The sequence below is a fragment of the Lichenostomus cassidix genome, chromosome W (assembly GCF_008360975.1).
Source record: "Lichenostomus cassidix isolate B80296 chromosome W, HeHo_3.0, whole genome shotgun sequence".
In the NCBI taxonomy this organism is placed as follows: Eukaryota; Metazoa; Chordata; class Aves; order Passeriformes; family Meliphagidae; genus Lichenostomus; species Lichenostomus cassidix.
The window spans coordinates 13,307,630-13,326,645 of record NC_139510.1 but is presented as its reverse complement, the minus strand read 5'-3'; the positions used below and the strand labels follow the sequence as shown (position 1 = coordinate 13,326,645).

Here is a 19,016-nt window from a genome sequence, read left to right as displayed (position 1 = left end):
GAAGATGAAAACCTCATTAAGTGGTACTATGCTGAGTATACCCTGGTTTGGTTGGCACATAATTGTGACCACATTTTTCCCATTTGCAGCTCCCTACCTAAACATGGGTCCTATAACTAAGGTTATTGTGGCTGTCATCCAGTTTGCACAATGGGCCAATAGGGTGAAGAATTTCTGGATCTTTCAGTTCATTTTAACGGCAGGCACATGGCTTACAGTTTTTTGACACCATCAGTACATGTTTTTGGAGTTTGTTTGGTAATGGTACCTTTTGTGAGGAGATAACACCAGGAGAAGTTTTTCTCAACCTTTTATTCATTACTTTGGGCCTACCCAACTAATGCTCGAAAGGTTTGGAAACTCTCTAAATGCTTATGATATCATACAGTGGCTGATGTTGCTGTGGCTGATAGGTCTATCCTACTTTGCATTCCGGGATAAGGTGAAAATACCCTGGGTAACCATTCCAACAGCTGTGCCAGGGAATAGGGATGCGGCCACAGGGCCCGGGGCTGTCCCAGAGCCTGGGGATACCCCACAGCCTGACCCTGTCCAACAGCCTGCCTCAGAAACAAACCATCTGGAGTGGGTGGGGGTGCTAGTGGAGGAGATGATACACAGAATACACCAGCTGCTGAAGGAATACATCTCCCTAGCAGGTGTAAAACCCTCTCCTCGCCCCAAAGGGAAAGAGTCTGATGGTGCAGCAGTGGAACCCACAGATGTTACGACCATCCAGGTTCCAGCTGAATCCCAAGAGCAGCCACAGCCAGCAGCAGTTGCCCCTGTGGTGTGTACAAAGTATAAGACCAAATCAGTACACCCAGTTAATGATGATGGGGAGCCATTGCCCTCACAACCAGCAGTGGAATCTGAGCCCATAATCATCACTGAGTCCTTCCACTTCGATACTCTCTGTAATCTGCGAGATGATGTTAAGCGACGGGCGCACGAAGCTTTCCAAACCTGGTTACTTCGGGTTTGGGACCTTATGGGCCCAGGTGTGCAGCTGGATAATAATGAAGCAAAGAATTTGGAACCGTTGGCCCAAGACCCAGGTGTTGACAAAGTGTTTGCGAGGGAGACAGGGCCCCTTTCTCTCTGGGAGAGGCTTTTAATGGGTGTAAGAGAGAAGTTTGTCCACAAAGACAGAATGCAGGATCCCCACTGTAGAATGTCCTGGAAGACCATTGAGGAAGGGATCCAACGGCTGAGAGAAGCAGCCATAATGGAGGTGCTCTTTGGGAGGGATGGACAGCACGAAAATGACCCTGACAGGGTCAGGTGCACCGGGCAAATGTTGTGGAGCCTTGTAAGGCTAGGGCCACCCCAACATGCCACCTTCCTTGCAACAATTAATGCTGATGACAATCGAGAGACGGTGGGTTCAATAGCTGACAGGCTCAGGTATTATGCAAGTGTGATCAGTGGCCCGATGCAGGCTCAGGTCTCTGCTGTGGTTCAAGACCTCAGAGAGGAGATGAAAGAGATAAGGGAGATGAGAGAGGAGATGAAGGACCTGAGGGAGGAGATTAGGGACGAGATGAGGAGGATCAATGTGGCACCAGTGAGAGTCACAGGCCCCAACACCAGAGCCCGATGTTCCCCAGCTAGGGAGAGAGGGTACACCCCACGAGCTGAGTTGTGGTTCTTTCTGCATGACCATGGGGAAGACATGAGGAGGTGGGATGGGAAGCCCACTACTGCCCTGGCAGCACGGGTGCGTCAGCTTAAGGAGGGAAATGCTGGCCGAGGGGGTTCTGCGAAAGCGAAGGTAGCCTCAGCTTCCCATGGCCGACCTGCTAGGTACAATAGAAGGGAAGATGATGGGTCAGATACCCTTGAAGGAACCTCTAGAATGTATGACCAGGAAGGGAATGATAACCAGTGCTAGAGGGGCCCTGCCTCTAGCCAGGTAGAGGTACGGGAAAACCGTGTTTTTTGGACTGTGTGGATTCGATGGCCTGGCGCATCAGAGCCACAAAAATATGAAGCACTAGTTGATACAGGTGCGCAGTGTACCCTAATGCCATCGGGACTTGCGGGAGCAGAATCCATTTCTATTGCTGGCGTGACAGGGGGATCACAGCAGTTGACCCTGGTTGAAGCCGAGGTGAGCCTGACTGGGAAGGAGTGGCAAAAACATCCCATTGTGACTGGTCCAGAGGCTCCATGTATTCTGGGCATAGACTTCCTCCGTAACGGCTATTTCAAAGACCCGAAAGGACTCAAGTGGGCTTTTGGAATAGCTGCTGTCGTGGCAGAGGGCGTGAGGCAATTGAACACCTTGCCTGGACTATCAGAGAACCCTTCTGCAGTTGGACTTTTGAAGGTGGAGGACCAAAAAGTACCAATTGCCACCTCGACAGTGCACCGCCGGCAATACAGGACTAATCGAGATGCTGTGGTTCCCATCCACAAGATGATCCGTGAGCTGGAGAGCCAAGGGGTGGTCAGCAAGGCCCACTCATCCTTTAACAGCCCCATCTGGCCTGTGCGCAAATCTGACGGAGAATGGAGATTGACTGTGGACTATCGTGCCTTGAATGAGGTGACTCCACCTCTGAGTGCTGCTGTGCCAGACATGCTGGAGCTCCAGTATGAGCTAGAGTCCAAGGCAGCAAAGTGGTATGCCACTATTGACATTGCAAATGCATTTTTCTCCATTCCTCTGGCAGCAGAGTGCAGACCTCAGTTTGCTTTCACCTGGAGGGGCGTGCAGTATACCTGGAACCGACTGCCCCAGGGGTGGAAGCACAGTCCCACCATCTGCCATGGACTGATCCAGGCTGCTCTGGAAAAGGGTGAGGCTCCGGAACATCTGCAGTACATCGACGACATCATTGTGTGGGGGAGCACAGCAGAAGAAGTGTTTGAGAAAGGAGAGAAAATCATCCAAATTCTCCTGGAAGCCGGCTTCGCCATCAAGAAGAGCAAAGTCAAAGGACCTGCCCAAGAGATCCAGTTCCTAGGAGTGAAGTGGCAAGATGGCCGACGTCAGATTCCTGCCGAAGTCATCAACAAGATCACAGCGATGTCCCCACCAACCAACAAGAAGGAGACGCAAGCCTTCCTAGGTGCCATAGGTTTCTGGAGGATGCATATCCCTGAGTACAGCCAGATTGTGAGTCCTCTCTACCTGGTGACACGCAAGAAGAATGATTTCCACTGGGGCCCTGAACAGCAACAAGCCTTCGCTCAGATCAAGCAGGAGATCGCTCATGCAGTAGCCCTTGGCCCAGTCAGGACAGGACCAGAAGTGAAGAATGTGCTCTACTCTGCAGCCGGGGGCAATGGTCTGTCCTGGAGCCTTTGGCAGAAGGTGCCTGGCGAGACTCGAGGACGACCACTGGGATTCTGGAGCCGAAGTTACAGAGGGTCCGAAGCCAACTATACTCCCACCGAGAAGGAAATCCTAGCAGCCTATGAAGGTGTCCAAGCTGCCTCAGAGGTAATTGGTACGGAAGCACAACTTCTCCTTGCACCCCGACTGCCAGTGCTGGGGTGGATGTTCAAGGGAAAGGTTCCCTCAACCCACCACGCCACCGATGCCACGTGGAGCAAATGGATTGCTCTCATTACGCAGCGCGCCCGTATTGGAAACCCGAATCGCCCTGGGATCTTAGAAATAATTACAAATTGGCCCGAAGGTGAAGACTTTGGCCTCACGGATGAAGAGGAGCAGGAACAAGTGACTCGTGCAGAGGAAGCTCCACCTTACAACCAACTGCCACAAGATGAAACACACTACGCTCTGTTCACTGATGGTTCCTGTCGTATTGTGGGGGCAAATAGGAATTGGTAAGCAGCCGTATGGAGCTCCACACGACCGGTTGCAGAGGCTAAAGGAGAGGTGGGATCGAGTCAACTTGCTGAACTCAAAGCCGTTCAGCTGGCCCTGGACATTGCTGAAAGAGAGAAGTGGCCAAAGCTCTACCTCTACACTGATTCATGGATGGTAGCCAATGCTCTATGGGGTTGGTTGGAAAGGTGGGAAAAAGCCAGCTGGCAGCATAGAGGAAGACCAATTTGGGCTGCTAATGAGTGGCGGGACATTGCCACAAGGGTGGAGAAGCTACCTGTGAAAGTCCGTCATGTAGATGCCCATGTCCCCAAGAGCCGAGCTAATGAGGAACACTGAAACAACGAACAGGTGGATAAGGCTGCAAAGATAAAAGTGTCACAAATAGATTTGGATTGGCAACACAAGGGAGAGCTGTTCCTAGCTCGATGGGCCCATGATGCCTCTGGCCATCAGGGCAGAGATGCCACCTACAAGTGGGCACGAGACCGAGGGGTGGATCTAACCATGGACTGTATCTCCCAGGTAATCCATAATTGTGAGACGTGTGCTGCCATCAAGCAAGCCAAGCGGGTGAAACCCCTGTGGTATGGTGGAAGGTGGTCTAAATATAAGTATGGAGAGGCCTGGCAGATTGATTACATCACACTGCCTCAAACCCGCCATGGCAAGCACTATGTGCTCACAATGGTAGAAGCCACCACGGGGTGGTTGGAAACCTACCCTGTGCCTCACGCCACTGCCCGTAACACCATCCTGGGCCTTGAAAACCAAGTCCTGTGGAGGCATGGTACCCCTGAGAGAATTGAGTCAGACAATGAGACTCATTTTAAAAATAGCCTCATAAACACCTGGGCTAGGGAACATGGCATTGAGTGGGTGTACCACATTCCTTATTATGCACCTGCTGCTGGCAAAGTGGAGCGATGCAACGGTCTGCTCAAAACCACCTTGAAAGCTTTAGGCAGGGGGACTTTTAAAGGTTGGGAACAGCATTTAGCCAAGGCCACCTGGCTAGTTAACACCCGAAGTTCCACCAACCGAGCTGGCCCTGCCCAATCTGAACCCCTGCAAACAGCAGGCGGGGATAAAGTTCCAGTGGTACACATGAGAGGCATGCTAGGGAAAACTGTTTGGATTAATTCTGCCTCAAGCAAAGACAAACCCACCCGTGGGGTTGTTTTCGCTCAGGGACCAGGGTGTACCTGGTGGGTGATGCAAAAGGATGGAGAGACACGATGCATACCTCAGGGAGACCTTAGTTGGGGTTGAACTGCCCATAACACTGTGCCTGTATCCATATCTGTATGTGTATATGTATATAATTAGAGTAATGCATGTGTGTATATAATTTAAATGTTTAAGCTCAATGTAACATGTTGGAATGGGAAAAAATTCGGGGTGGATGATGTCGGGGGTTGAGTACCTTTGGAATTTCTTCCCATTCCTGTTACTAAGCAACAAATAGTTGGGTGTTTTAGAGCCATCAAGTCTTTTGTAAAAGACAAAGGTGTGCTTGGGAGGGCATGGTAAGGGAAAAGCCGGCCCTGGGAACTCTCACTCGTGGTTCGGATGCTGAGAGGAGAGGCTTCTCTTTTTCTGCTCTTCGCCTGGGATCAAAGCGAATCCAACTGTGCCCTGTTTTTCCTCTTCTCCTGGCTGGGTGAGCTTTGATTCAACCTTTCTCCCCACGGGGAAGGGCACGTTTTTCCCCCGGGCTGCGTTCCCTCGCGGCTGCTGCCGGGAGAGCCCCGCGGCCTCTGCTGCCTGTCCCCGCCCTCTGCCGCACGAGACCGCGGCGTCTGCTGTGACTGCAGAAATCCTCGCTAGCTGGGGAGAGAGAGAAAGAGAGAGAGAGAGAGCCGGCACCCACCCCTGCTGTCCTGTTTTCTCGCTGCTCCAAGCTGCTTTTTCGCTCCCCTGCGTATTTCTCAGCCTGCTGCCATCGCTGGCTGCCAGATGCTAACCTGACCCTGCGCCACAGCGCCACCTGCAGTCGCTTGGGAGTCATCGCACCTGCCCTGCCCGGCTGGGAGCTCAACAGCGCCCCTGCTGCTTGCAACCGTGATTACACCACACAGGAGAAGGCTCAGCAGCTCACAAGTTATCTGCTATTGGTTTTCTGGTTCTAGTTGTGGTTGCTATTATTGTTATTGTTTGTTTACAGATACTAGTAAAGAACTGATTTTCCTTTTTCCCATACCTTTGCCTGAAAGCCCTTGATTTACAAAATTAAATAATTCGGAGGGAGGGAAAAAAAAATCACATTCTCTGATCTAAGGGAGGGTTCAACCTCTCTTGGCAGACACCTGTCTTTCAAACCGAGACACTGGTATCTTGCGCCGACGTCTTCTCCAAGCGGCAGTGGTTTCTTTGTCTGGGGTTTCTTTGTCAGTGTCTGGTGTGTCATCTTTCGTCTGCTCAGGTGCTGTCACTGATGGTCAGAGGTAGGGCTTTACATATTTTCCTGGTATCCACTTGGGTCCTGAAGGTGTGGAAACACAAGCATATCCTCTCCCCCATACAATTAGTGAAAAAGGGCCTGATATTCGATGGCTTTCTGGATCTTTGATTAACACTGGTGGTTGTTCTTTTAATTTGGCTTGGGTTGAATTAGTAAAATGCTAGAACACAGGGGGGTCAGGCTCTTCAAACAAATTGTTTAAGAAATTTATTGTGAAAAGGGCTTTGCAGAGTCTCAAAATGGGAGAATTGAGTTCTGACCCTCCCTGCTGTTGGTCTAGGACGCTCTTAATTGTCTGGTGGGTCCTCTCAATTATGGATTGTCCTGTGGGGGAGTGGGGGATGCCTGTAATGTGTTTGATACCCCACGAGCTAAAAAACTCTTGAAGTCTGTTAGAGATGTATGCTGGACCGTTGTCAGTTTTTATCTCAGCAGGAACGCCCAGGGTAGAGAAAGCAAGGAGAAAGTGCTTTATAACATCTCTTGCCTTTTCTCCTGCATGGGCACATGCAAAAACAGCTCCAGAAAATGTATCTACAGAAACGTGTATGTATTTTAATTTGCCAAACTGAGGGACATGGGTTACATCTGTTTGCCAGATTTCGCAACTGCCTAGACCCCGGGGGTTAACCCCGGACCCTAATGATGGCACTTGGTAGCTCTGACAGCTAGGACAGGTTGCTACAATTGCCCTTGCCTGGTTTCGAGGTAGTTTAAACATTCTTATGAGTGCTGGTACATTTTGATGGTAAAATTGATGGCTCAGCTTTGCCTGAGCAAAGGTGTCTGGAATGTTAGGAGCTTTCACTGGCATAGCGAGAGTGTCTGCTCTCCGATTCCCTTCAGCGATTGGTCCAGGGAGATCGGTGTGTGACCTCACATGCATCACATAGAACGGCTGCTTTCTGTGGGAAAGCAGAAAAACAAGTTTTGAGAGCAGTTTATACAATTTAGGATTTGACACTTCTTTTAGCCAGGCATGTTCTGCTCTGGCAACTGCTCCAGCTACATAAGCTGAATCTGTTACCAGATTAATAGGTTCTTCAAACATCTCGAAAGCTCTAACAACGGCTGATAGCTCCGCAATTTGCGGAGAGCCCTCCACTATTTGGACATCATGCTCCCACACTTGCGTTTCGGGATGTTTCCAAGTCACGACTGACTTTTGTGACTTCCCGGAGCCATCTGTAAAAACAGTTAGAGCCTTGAGAGGGGCTCGACTTTGAAGTTCTTTTGGGGCCAAATGAAAAGCTGAATTGAATAATTTATGTTTTGGATGATGATTTGAAATCTTGCCTGGATAACTATCCAGGGCAAATTGAAGGTGTTCATTTGTTTGGAGTACGTTTGCTAAGGAATCATTTTCTAATGACGGATAGATGCAGGTGAAATCACACCCTGCAAGGGTACGGAGGCGTGCTCTGGCTCTCATAATTAGTTGGGCTACTTGTTCTTGTCGTGTTGTTATGGTTTTGAGTGGCTGATGTGATAAGAAAATCCACTCTATTATAAGAAATGGGTCTTTTTGTGCAGTGTCCCATTGGAAAATCAGTCCATACAGCCTAGGTGACTCACCCAGAACGATGAAATTAAAAGGTAACTCAGGACTTGTCCGATGGGCTTGGTGAGAAGACAGGGCAAGCTGTACCTTAGCGATGGATTCCCGGGCCTCCTCTGTGATGACTCGGCGTGAGTCCAGGTGGTCACAGCCTTTCAGGAGGCTAAACAGTGGTGCAAGGTCCTCCGTAGTAACTCCCAGCAGAGGACGAACCCAGTTTATAGATCCACACAGCTGGTGCAAGTCCCGGAGTGTCTTTGGGTTGTCTTTGATGGTGAGCTGCTGGGGTACGATGGTCCGTTCGCTGATGCGAAGTCCCAGGTAGGTCCACGGGCAGGTACGCTGAATCTTTTCCTGCTGGATCTCGAACCCTGCTTTCTCAATGGCTTGAATAGTTTTTTCTAGAGTTAAGTTCAGGTATTTATCGTTTGGTGCACAAATCAACACATCATCCATGTAGTGGAGAATGATAGAACGTGCAAACTCTTTGCGGATGGGGGACAGGATGCGAGCCACATACCATTGGCAAACAGTTGGAGAATTTTTCATACCCTGGGGTAACACACACCAGTGGTATCTGCGCTGGGGGGCTTCCTGGTTTAGGGATGGCACGGAGAAAGCAAACCGAGGAGCATCACTTGGGTGTAGGGGGATTGTGAAGAAACAGTCTTTAATGTCAATGACAGCAAGCTTCCAATTCTTAGGAAGCATTGAGGGCGAGGGCAGGCCAGGCTGTAGGGGTCCCATATCCTCAATGACTTCATTGATTTTCCTGAGGTCTTGGAGGTGCCTCCGTTTGTCTTTTTCAGGTTTCCGTATGACAAAGACAGGGGAGTTCCAAGGGCTATTAGATGGTAGAATGTGACCCTTGGCAAGCTGTTCTACTAGGGATTCTAAAGCGCTGAGCTTCTCTTTGCTTAGGGGTCACTGGGTCACCCAGACTGGATCGTTTGTCTTCCAGGTAAGGGGCAGGGTGGAGCATCTCCCAGTGGCTCCAACTAGAAATCCTGAGATGGAGGTGGGATTACCAGCTGAGTCCCCCACTGGGTAAGGAGATCTCTGCCCCAGAGGGTAAAACCAGAGTCAATTACGTATGGGCGGATGGTGGCTGTGTGTCCTTCAGGGCCTTCTATGATGATGTTAATTGTACTCCTCTGGGAAGTTGCTGACCCTCCTATGCCTGTGATTCTCCCGCCTGCTGGTTTGGTTTTCCAGTCCTGGGGCCATTCTGCTCGAGAAATGATGGTTACATCGGCCCCTGTGTCTACCATCCCCGTCAGGTAAGCAGTGGATTTATCATTGTGTAGTTTACAATGCATCATGGGCTTGTCTGCGCCCACAACCTCTGCCCACCATATGGAAGGTGTTCTGTGGCACCTGGGGTGGTTTTCAGGTAGTATGATAGCTTGTGCTACCACCTGACCCTTTGATAGAAACCAGGGAGTGTTGTTACAGGAGACAGAAATTTGTACTTGTCCACTGGGGTCTACTTTGTGCACCTCAGGTAAAATGGAAAGTTCAGGTGGACCATGCTTAGTGTCCCCGATTACCAAGATGTCCACAGTCTTATCAAAAGGTTTTTCAAAATTTACATATATGTGTTGTTGATTTCCATTGCGGAAGTGGTGTGTATCAGTACTTACAAGACAGAGTCTTTTGTCTGTTCTGCTGTGTGGTGTGCAGTTACAGTCCATGGCAGGGGTTGCAGGGCAGAGAGAGACGGCCGTAGAATTTGTGTCTTTGCGTGGAGCCGTGCTGCGCTTCACTGTCCATTTCCCTGGTCCTTCTGATGGTGATGCTGGCAGGGACAGCCTGGGGGTACAGCCTCAGTATTCTTGTTAGTATTTCTCTTAACATGCTTTGGTTCAGGGCAGTCTTTGACCATGTGTTGAAAACTTCCACAATTATAACATCTACGAGGTATTTTCTGTGATGCTGCTAGTGCTTCTGCTACCCCTTGTGAAACTGCTTGGGCTATAGTTGCCTCAGGGGATGCTAATTTGGTGCAAGCCTCAATCATCTGATCAAGGGTGGGGGCTGGGTCTAGAGGAAGGGCTCGGAGGACTTTTTTACAACTCTCATTAGCATTTGCCATAGCTAATGCACACAGCAGCTCTTTTTGGGCTTCTGAATTCCCAACTTGCTTTTCAACTGACTCTTTTAGTCTGTTGAAGAATTTTATAAAGGACTCATCGATAGTTTGTTTTATGGTGGAGAAATTTAGAGAGGGGGTGGAGTCCGAGGGAGTTGAGAGCAAAGCTCTGTCAGCTTCTCTTTTGATATCTTCTAAAATCAGTTCAGGCAATTGTCTCGCCTGATCCTGGGGTTTAACTAGGTTTCCTTCCCCGCAAAGATCATCTAGTGTTAAGTGAGCCCTGTTGGGATCTCTGTGATATACCTGCGGGAGGTCTTTTAATTGTTTTCTCCAAGTTCTGTCCCACAGCATGTATTCCCCCGGTAACAGAAGACAAGCCATAAGATTTTTTATATCATGTGGAACTAATACATTTGCAGCAAAAGTAGCTTGGAGCAGATTCTTAAAGTAAGGGGAGTCACGCCCAAAATCCTTCCCCGCCTTGCACATCTCTTTTATCTGTGCATATGGGAGGGCGTCCCAGCGGGGGTTCCCTCCAGCCCTGTTATAATGCACTGGGGCAGCAGTGACAGAGATTTTGTTTGCTATTCCCCAATGTCCCTCCTGCGCGGCTTGCTGGCGTATTTCAAGCCAGGGATCCTCTTCAGAATCGCTGCTCTCCTCTTCTGAAGAGGAACACGCAGCCCGAGGCCCCGAAGAGGAACACGCAGCCTGAGGCCGGGACCGGGCACAGCGGGGACGGCTCCCCGCCTGTCGCTGGCCGGCCCCGTTGCCGTGGGAACCGGGGAGGAGCGGGGCCGCAGGAGTAGCACCGCCGGGGAGGGGGGGGGGGGGGTGAACGAGGGAAGGGCCCGCGCCCGGGTGGGAGCTCCCCGCGGGGGGCAGGGCCGACGCAGGGACACCCGATACGGCGGGGGGAGGGACCGACGCTAACCCGGGAGTTTTAAACTGATATGAACAAAGCACTCCAGCTTGTTGTGCCATGTGGGCCGCGTCCTGTCCCGCAGGAGAAAGGGGTAACACGTGGCTTCTACCATCTTGTAAGAAACATGAAGTCGAGGTAGGGAGGTTTTGGGGTGCTGGAAGGAGGGTGAGGGACAGGCTCGGACCGGGGTGATCAGTCCTGGTTGGAGCAGGGGACAGGGGAGAGAGAGCTTCTCCCCCCTGAGGTCCTGGGGGTTTAGGGACAGCGGGGGAGGGAACAAACACAGGGGAAATAGCACAAAAAGGGTCTGAATTTTTCGGCAGAACTGACTGAGTCTTAGAGTTCTTAACAGACTTATAAATCACTACAAACAAAGGGAGGAATTTAGCAACTCCTTGATCCCCAGACTGTGTGAGAACCGTCAGTTTCTCCCCGATCTTATCCCAGAAACGAAGAGACTGGACAGAAACTACAGAAACATTTGGAAAGATGTTAAAAATCCATCGAACATAGATTTTAAATTCCCCTTAGAAAACTGGGAATTATCTGACTTAAGGGTGGTTTTAAGGGAGGTATAAAGCTCTGATTGGGGACAGGTTAACTTCCCACCCATATTCCTCAAATAAATTCTTCCCAACACCGAAAGAAAAAAATAAGGAAAAAAAAACAAAAGAAAAATTCACCCCGGCAAAGCCTCACTTACCACCTCGAGGCATCTGAGAGTGTAAAAAAAACTTTCGGCATGGTTCTCTGGTTTTAGCCGATTTCTCCCGTCCCAGACAAACGGAGATTTCTCGGCTGCCTCTTTAAACAGATCTAATAAAACTTAGACCTGTTTTCAAGGGAAGTAGCTGCTCCGATCGTGACATCTATGGCATAAAGCCTTTCGAGACACTTTCAGGGATTTTTTTATGTCCCTGTATCGAGCGCCACTTAACGCAGTGGGGGGAGGAGGGGTGGAAACAGGCCTCTGTGTTTACCGAAAGTGTCTCTAAGGCTATTGAGAGATCACTCCAGCCAGTACTGCTCTGGTGCTGTACAGAAAGGCCCTTCTCACACCCGTGCCGGTGTAAGGCACAGATTCTCACTCACCCAGAGAGCTGGATAGCTCACGCGTTACCAGAGACAAAGAATCCAGAGGCTCAATCAGCTGGATGTTCCAGATATTTATTCCGAAGGGGTTCCAGGGTGAAAGAGGAAGAGGAGACCCAGGTGTCCCTAGATATAGGGATCACCCGGGGTCAGGGGAGAGGAGGCGGGGGGAACACCACAACCAATGGGGAGAAGGGAGAGATGGAGTCAGGGGTTAGGTTACAGCCAGGGGGATTTACATAATTTGGGGAGGGACTTATCATGTTAATTGGACAGGGATGTTTTCCCACCAGTGAAACCCTGCTGTACTGGAACCACTTGGCTCCCCAGCAGTTCCTGAGGTGGCATTATCCACCACCACACAGTTAGGTTGTGCTATTGGCATTTTCTGGTCTCCTGGTGGACCTTGTATATTATCTCTTTCCCAAATTCTCATTCCAGCAGCTCTAATCATCTGCCTCTCCTCTTGGGAAAATATAATACTCTTTATTGACTGCATTTCTTCCCAAGTATAAATATTGGGACCTAGAAATTGATTTAGTCGTTCAGCTGTACCTATGGGATCTTCTAATAACCCTTTTAATTTCCTTTTTAAAAATTCTGACCTCTGAAGAGGACAGAGGGGTGTTTACACACCCTATTCCCCCTTGTACCCCACCCATGGGTACTTCCTGTGAAGGGAATAAGTTGATTTCTTGATTCCTCCCTTTCTGTTCCTCAATCCTCATAACCTTAAAAGAGACCCTTTCCCCTTGTTTTGGAGTAGTGACAGGAGAGGGATTATCGAGCTGCCTTTGAGTTTTAACTGAATTTCTCCTAGTATTTTGGTACAGTGCTCCACTATCAGGAGTTGGAGCCGCTAAGGGAACCAAAGTGAGGATGGAAGTGGGTAGTATGGTAAGGGCAGAAGTGGGCCAAGTAATCGAGTCCTCCAAGGTCATAGAGTTGAGGGCAGAAGTGGGCCGGGTAGCCGGTGGAAATGGAACTACGGCAGGAACGGAAGCGGCCTGGGGAGCGAGGTTGCTACGAGGACAGGAATACCCACCGCAGCCGGACCGTCTGATATGAACAGGGCCACCGCGGGTGCCCGCAGCGCGAACTGGGCCACGGTAGGGCTGGAGGCATGGGGCAGGGCACCTGGCTCAAGCGGAGCTGCAGCGTGGCCGGGGACAAGGGCATTCAGCCCAAGCTGGGCCCCCGGAGGCAGGGGCCGGAGTGCCTGCCAGGAACGGGGGCAGCAGTGCCTCCAGGGGGCCCCAGCCCTTTTCTTTCTTTTCCTTTGTTTGCTCTGTCTCTGAGGTTTCTGATATATTAAAAACTTTTACCCCCAAGGGTCCCGTGTCCCCTGTCCAACAAGAAGCATACTCTTTTCCCTCCAAATCAACCGGTTCTTTTGAGTTTACAAATAAATTTAAAGCTTAGCAAATCCAAACTTCAAAAGACCCGTATCTAGGCCAATAGACATGGTCGGATCTTATTTCTTTTTTTGTCCATTCTATCATACAACACTGAATCATCTTTATCCTTTTTCTTTGTACAAGGATCACTATCCCAATTAGCTAACTTAATTCCCAGGAGACTATCTTGGGGTATATCTGCTAGTATCTTTTTACTCCCTTTTTTCCTTGAACCTAACCTACTGGTTCTTTGTCCCATCTTCCCAGGATTTTATCTGTTCATCCCTGGCCCATTTCTTTGCTCTCACCCACTCCTCTTAATTGCTTAAACACCACCCCTTCTTCACAGCACAGAAAATCTTTCCTCTATAATATAATCCACCTCCTTCCAGATAATAAAGTTAAACTTTAAGTCAACAATCTATATTACAATGATTTTCATTCATTCATGTTCTCCCACTTTTATTTCTTTGTCTCACTCATTCTCACTCACAGCATGACAACACAATAATAAGGCATTTTTACTTTCAAATAATTTGTTAATATTTACCAACAGATTGTATGTTTCTAATAAAATGGTAAACTCTCAAATGTTGTTGTCCAGTCCCAGATTCTCTTGGGTCTATTGTCCCACACTTCCCATCTAGAGTAATTTTTTCTAGCATCTGTGTCTTCCAACCCTCAATCCGGCAGCTTTTCTGGAATTGGGGACCCTCACTCTCATCCCCTGTTTCCTAGTGGATTGTACTAGGAAACCCTTGGCTCCCTTTTCCTAGGGGTCCAACCCCTCCCTGAGACCCAGTCCCAGTTACCCCAAGGGATCTTTCACTCCCTTTATCTTATGCTTCATCTCCTTCCTGGCCGCATCTCTCGCAAAACAATGGAACCGCAGTACTCAGAGACTCCTCACTCACTTTGCAGGTCTGGAGTAGCCAGCCCACGTCTCACACACACGCCAATCAATCCCCTGGATCCACCCCCTCCCCCCCCAACAATACTTACAATCCTTTTTTCTTGTTTGGGTCTTCGTGCACAAGAATTGTGGGGCTAACTGCTGTGGCTTCTTAGGGAGCCTTTCCCCCTTTCTTTTGCTTTATTTATCCCCTTCTTGTCCACGGGGTGCGACCGCCAGTTCACACTAGAAGAAACCGGACCGGGCTGCCGAACTAGGCAGGGCGCGCCTCCCCCGCTCGATATCTCCCAGGTTCTTGGAGGCGAGGTATTGATCCTGGAAGAAGCACCCAATTGTGAAAAATGAGGTTCACTCTCCTGTTAGGATTTCAAAGTTTAATAAAAGACAATAGGGGACAGAGATAAAGCAAAAGTACTTGGCATTCAGCCAAAAAGCACACCTGATATGGACAGAGACACCCTTTACATACCCTTCAGCTAAATGCATATTCATAAACAATTATGCATATTCAAACTTTCCTCCAAACTAGTTTACATATTCCACGAACTGCTTAGCCTAGCTCCTCCTTGGATATGCCTCCTCGGAGCATGCACAGTCCTCTCGGTTGTGGTTTTAATTAGTCCTGTTATCACTCCCAGATTGTAGTTTCTGCAGACGACAGGTGCTGATAGTTGGAATGTCAGTGGCAGGGTCCGTTCGTTGGATGTTATCCAGTTCAAGCAGGCAGTTCAAGCATTCTAACAAAACTATAACAGCTATTTCACTACTAAGTCTAAGCTTAGCTAGCAACAAAAAGAAAGGCATTAGTCATCATTACACAGCTATTTTTTCACACCAAGGCTACCTTTGTAAAAAGAATTAAAATTATACACACAGTATCCATTTTAATATTTGTGAAAAGCCAATATTATGATATGTGTTTATCACAGCCCCGCCGGCAGCCCATGGCCTGCCTCCCCCGGTGGGCTGCGGGCCGCTCCCCCATTGCGCATGCCGCGAGCGGCCGCCGGTCTGTGGCCAGCGGGCACCTCTTGGGCAGAGCGGCGCGGTTGTGGCTACAGGCAGCGGAGCGGGGCAGCTCCGAGCCAGGCGGGGCGGGGCTGAGCCGGCGGGCGGCTTCCTACGCCAGGGTAGGCGAGCCCTGCCTGCAGGGCAGCCGCGCGCGGACACGGTGGCGGGTCCCCCGCGCTGGTCCCGCGGGGCGGTGCCGGGGCGGTGCGGGTGCCTATCCGGCGGCGAGGGCCCCGCCCTCAGGGCAGCGGCGCACCGACACGGCGGCGCCCGCGCACCCCGCCTGGGTGAGTCGGTGGGTGTCCCGGCAGTGGTGGAACAAGAAGTGACCCCCGGTGCTCCGCGTGCCCAGGCCATGGCACAGGCGAACAAGCGTCCGCATTCCGCGCAGGCGCCCTGCGCTGCGGCAGACGGCGGCTGCTGGGGGCGCCCGACCCCTCGCTGGCGGCGAAGGCGGCGGAGAAAACGGACATGGCCGTGGCAGCGGCAGGCGCTGTCGCTGGAGTGCGAGTGGCGCAGGATGAAGGTTCTGGAGGCGGCGCTGGGCTGCGCGCCGTCTGATCAACAGAACTTTTACACCCCTTGTTTGAATTGCTATGGTACCCTGATAAACCAGTTTGTCTTGTCATAGTTGCTAGTAAGTTTCAACCTTTTGCTGTTTTATTTCAGTCGTTTGTAAATGATAACGTTTTGTAAAAGGCAGGGAGCGACTGCAAACCCTGAATGCCCCACATGTTACAATTTGTCTTTACTGTTATCAGAAGATACTGACTTTCAAACTGCACTTGCAGACTTTTCTGGGCAACCGTCTGTGGACGCAGGTGGGTAGCCTCCATTTGAATGCAAGACACCGCTGCAGCATGACTCCCATCAACGGATTGACTTTTTACAGATGCATCCAGCAAAACCAGCAAAGCTGCAGCGGTATGCTGTATAAGTAAGACTGCCCAATAGCATAAAAAGATTCTTACACTGGGGGACACCTCGGTGCAGATCTTAGAGTTAGCTGCTATTCGATATGCCTTTCAATTGTTTACACAGGAACCATTTAATATTGTAACTGATTATGCATATGCTGCTAATGTTTTTCATTTAGAATCCTCTTATTTATGACATGTCGATAATCCCCTTTTATTTACAGAGTTATGGACATTGTGGATTTTGATTAACAGTCGACAGCACGATTTTTATGTGTTACACATTCGCTCTCACACAGGTCTGCCTGGCCCTATCTCAGAAGGAAATAATTACGCAGATATCACTGTTATGCCAGGTATTGTATCAAACACTTTTGCACAGGCCAAACTATCTCATGACTTCTTCCACCAAAACACTCGTTCCTTATGCAAACAATTTCAATTAACTTCTTCGCAGGCTTGGGGCATTTTACTGTCTTGTGCCTCTTGTTGTGGAGTTGCTCCTGCTCCTTTGGCACAAGGCATTAATCCTCGAAGCTTGACTGCTAACTCTATTTGGCATACTGATGTCACTTATATTCCAGAATTTGGTCGTTTGAAATATGTTAATGTATCTGTTGACACTTACTCTCATTTTTTTATGGCAACCGCCCACACCGGACAGAAAGCCCATGATGTCACTCGGCACTGGCTCACCTGCTTTGCCACTTTAGGCCTTCTGGACACTATTAAAACTGACAGTGGGCCAGCCTACACTTCTGAACGAACTCATCAATTCTTACAATAGTGGGGTGTCTCCCACAACACACGGATTCCCCACTCTCCCACAGGGCAGGCAATTGTTGAATGTGCCCACAGGACATTGAAAACCATGCTTGAAAAACAAAAGAAGGGGAATTCAAGGGGCCCACATGACAGATTAGCAAAAGCCTTGTATGTTCTCAACTTTTTAAATCGAGATGAGGCTGGCAATACAGCATGTGAAAGACAATATTCTTTCAATACAGAGGGTCATCCCAGACCTCCGGTGATGGTAAAGGACCTGTTAACAAGGCAATGGGAAGGACCCTTAGATCTATTAACATGGGGCAGAGGTTATGCTGGTGTCTTCACAGGTCACCATGTGAAATGGGTTCCTTCGCGGTGTGTGCAACCATTTGTTGCCCCATCCTGACTGGTAAAGGCACTGCGAGTGTCTTACCCCCTAAGATAGATGCATACTGATACCATGTGCATATTGTTCATGTCATAGGCATATATTGGAGTTTTGAAGGGTTGTTACTTTACATCTGAAAATGTTTCAGGATCTGTTCAAGTTTTTCTAAATGTTTAGTAGTATATGGCATAGTTGCCTTTGGTGTGTTTTCATTGATTAAACAAAGAAGGCAGAGATGTGGGAGAAATCCTATTCACTTCTTTTCATTGTTATTCACCAAAAAGCATCAGGGAAGTGATTGGATGGGAAGGCACGTGATTGGTGGAGTCACATGAGCAGGCAGCCAATCTGTGCTTGTCCTGCCTAAGCAGAGAGTATAAAAAGGCTTGGTTTTTTGCAATAAAGAGATTTTCTTCAGTCCAGCAAGGAGATTGTGTCTTTGTTCCCCAATGCTACAATAAAGGATGAATTTTTATTAAAAAGGAGACAGGGACGGTAGCAGCTGTTGGAAGACAAATATACATGGTTTTCCCAGCAGCCTCCTAGGCTCAGTGATATATAATCCAGTGCCACAAGTTCACTGTCCAGAAGCTTTTACATGAGCTTACAAAAACAACCTGCAATACATGAAGAAAGTTTCAGGTATCCATAAAAAAAGCTGGAAATTCTAACAGTCTGAAATTTTAGTGTCGCAGTAGAGACGGACACGTGACGCAAAAACATGTTGAAGCATGGCTCGCAGAGTGAGGCTATATAAATGGAATTTATACACAATCCAGGTTGTGTGACTGACCCTGAAGTGTCTTTCCCAGGAGATAACGAAACGTTAGAGCCAAGAATGTGGACATCATAGAAGAATTATAAACAAGATAGAGAAATCACACAGACAGGACTTTAGCTGATGCTAGAGAGCGTGATTAAAAGCTTACAGCCAATTAGCAAATTAGTTTAGGCACGTGAACGCTAGCTTTTATCCAATCATATATACCAGTGTGTCACGTGAACAATGCTTTTGTCTATAATAGTGCTTGCTTCCTAAGAATAAATGAAATGACACTGATACCTCTGTGAGTGAGTGTTATATTCGGGCGACCCCCAACTTCTGGCGCCCTGCTAACAGGGACGGTACTACGAGCATGGTGCTGCGAGCACGAATATCACGAAGCCGCTAGAAGATCGCATCGGTCCAGCGGTGAAAGCGAGGGGGGTCACACAAGCGAAGATGCCGGCTGGAGACGGGAAGTCACGGTCAAGGTGAGGAGGGTCGCCCCCTTTGCTCCGCGCCCCGAGCATGGACATAGAACTTGCCGCAGCTCATAAATTTCTCCTTAATATTGTCGCAAAGCAAGAGGAAGGAGTCAAGGAAAATGACTTAGATAAGCTTATTTCCTATGCTAGGAAGCATGGCTTTCTTAACACACCCCCTCTGCTATTTGCCGTAACGGAGTGGCGAGAGGTGGGTGGTTTTTTATTTGACCAGACGATACAGAGCAAGGGAAGCAAAGAACTCGCAGCTCTTGGAGTGACCTGGCGGTTGGTAATTAATACCTTAAAAGCTATGAAAGCAGAAACAAGACTGGCTGCTGCGGCGATCCAGGCTTTCTTGGCACCCGCGGTCCCCACCCCAGCAAACAGCGCGGCCGCGACCGAGCCCGCCCTGCTGCCGCAAAAACAGACCGCGGAAGA

The 19,016-nt window shown here is 49.3% G+C and overlaps 1 long non-coding RNA gene across 1 annotated transcript in view; it reads left to right on the top strand.

Moving 5' to 3' along the window:
- LOC146425534 (uncharacterized) overlaps positions 1–19,016 on the top strand; it is a 179,374-nt gene that overhangs the window by 146,293 nt on the left and 14,065 nt on the right. The window lies entirely within an intron of this gene.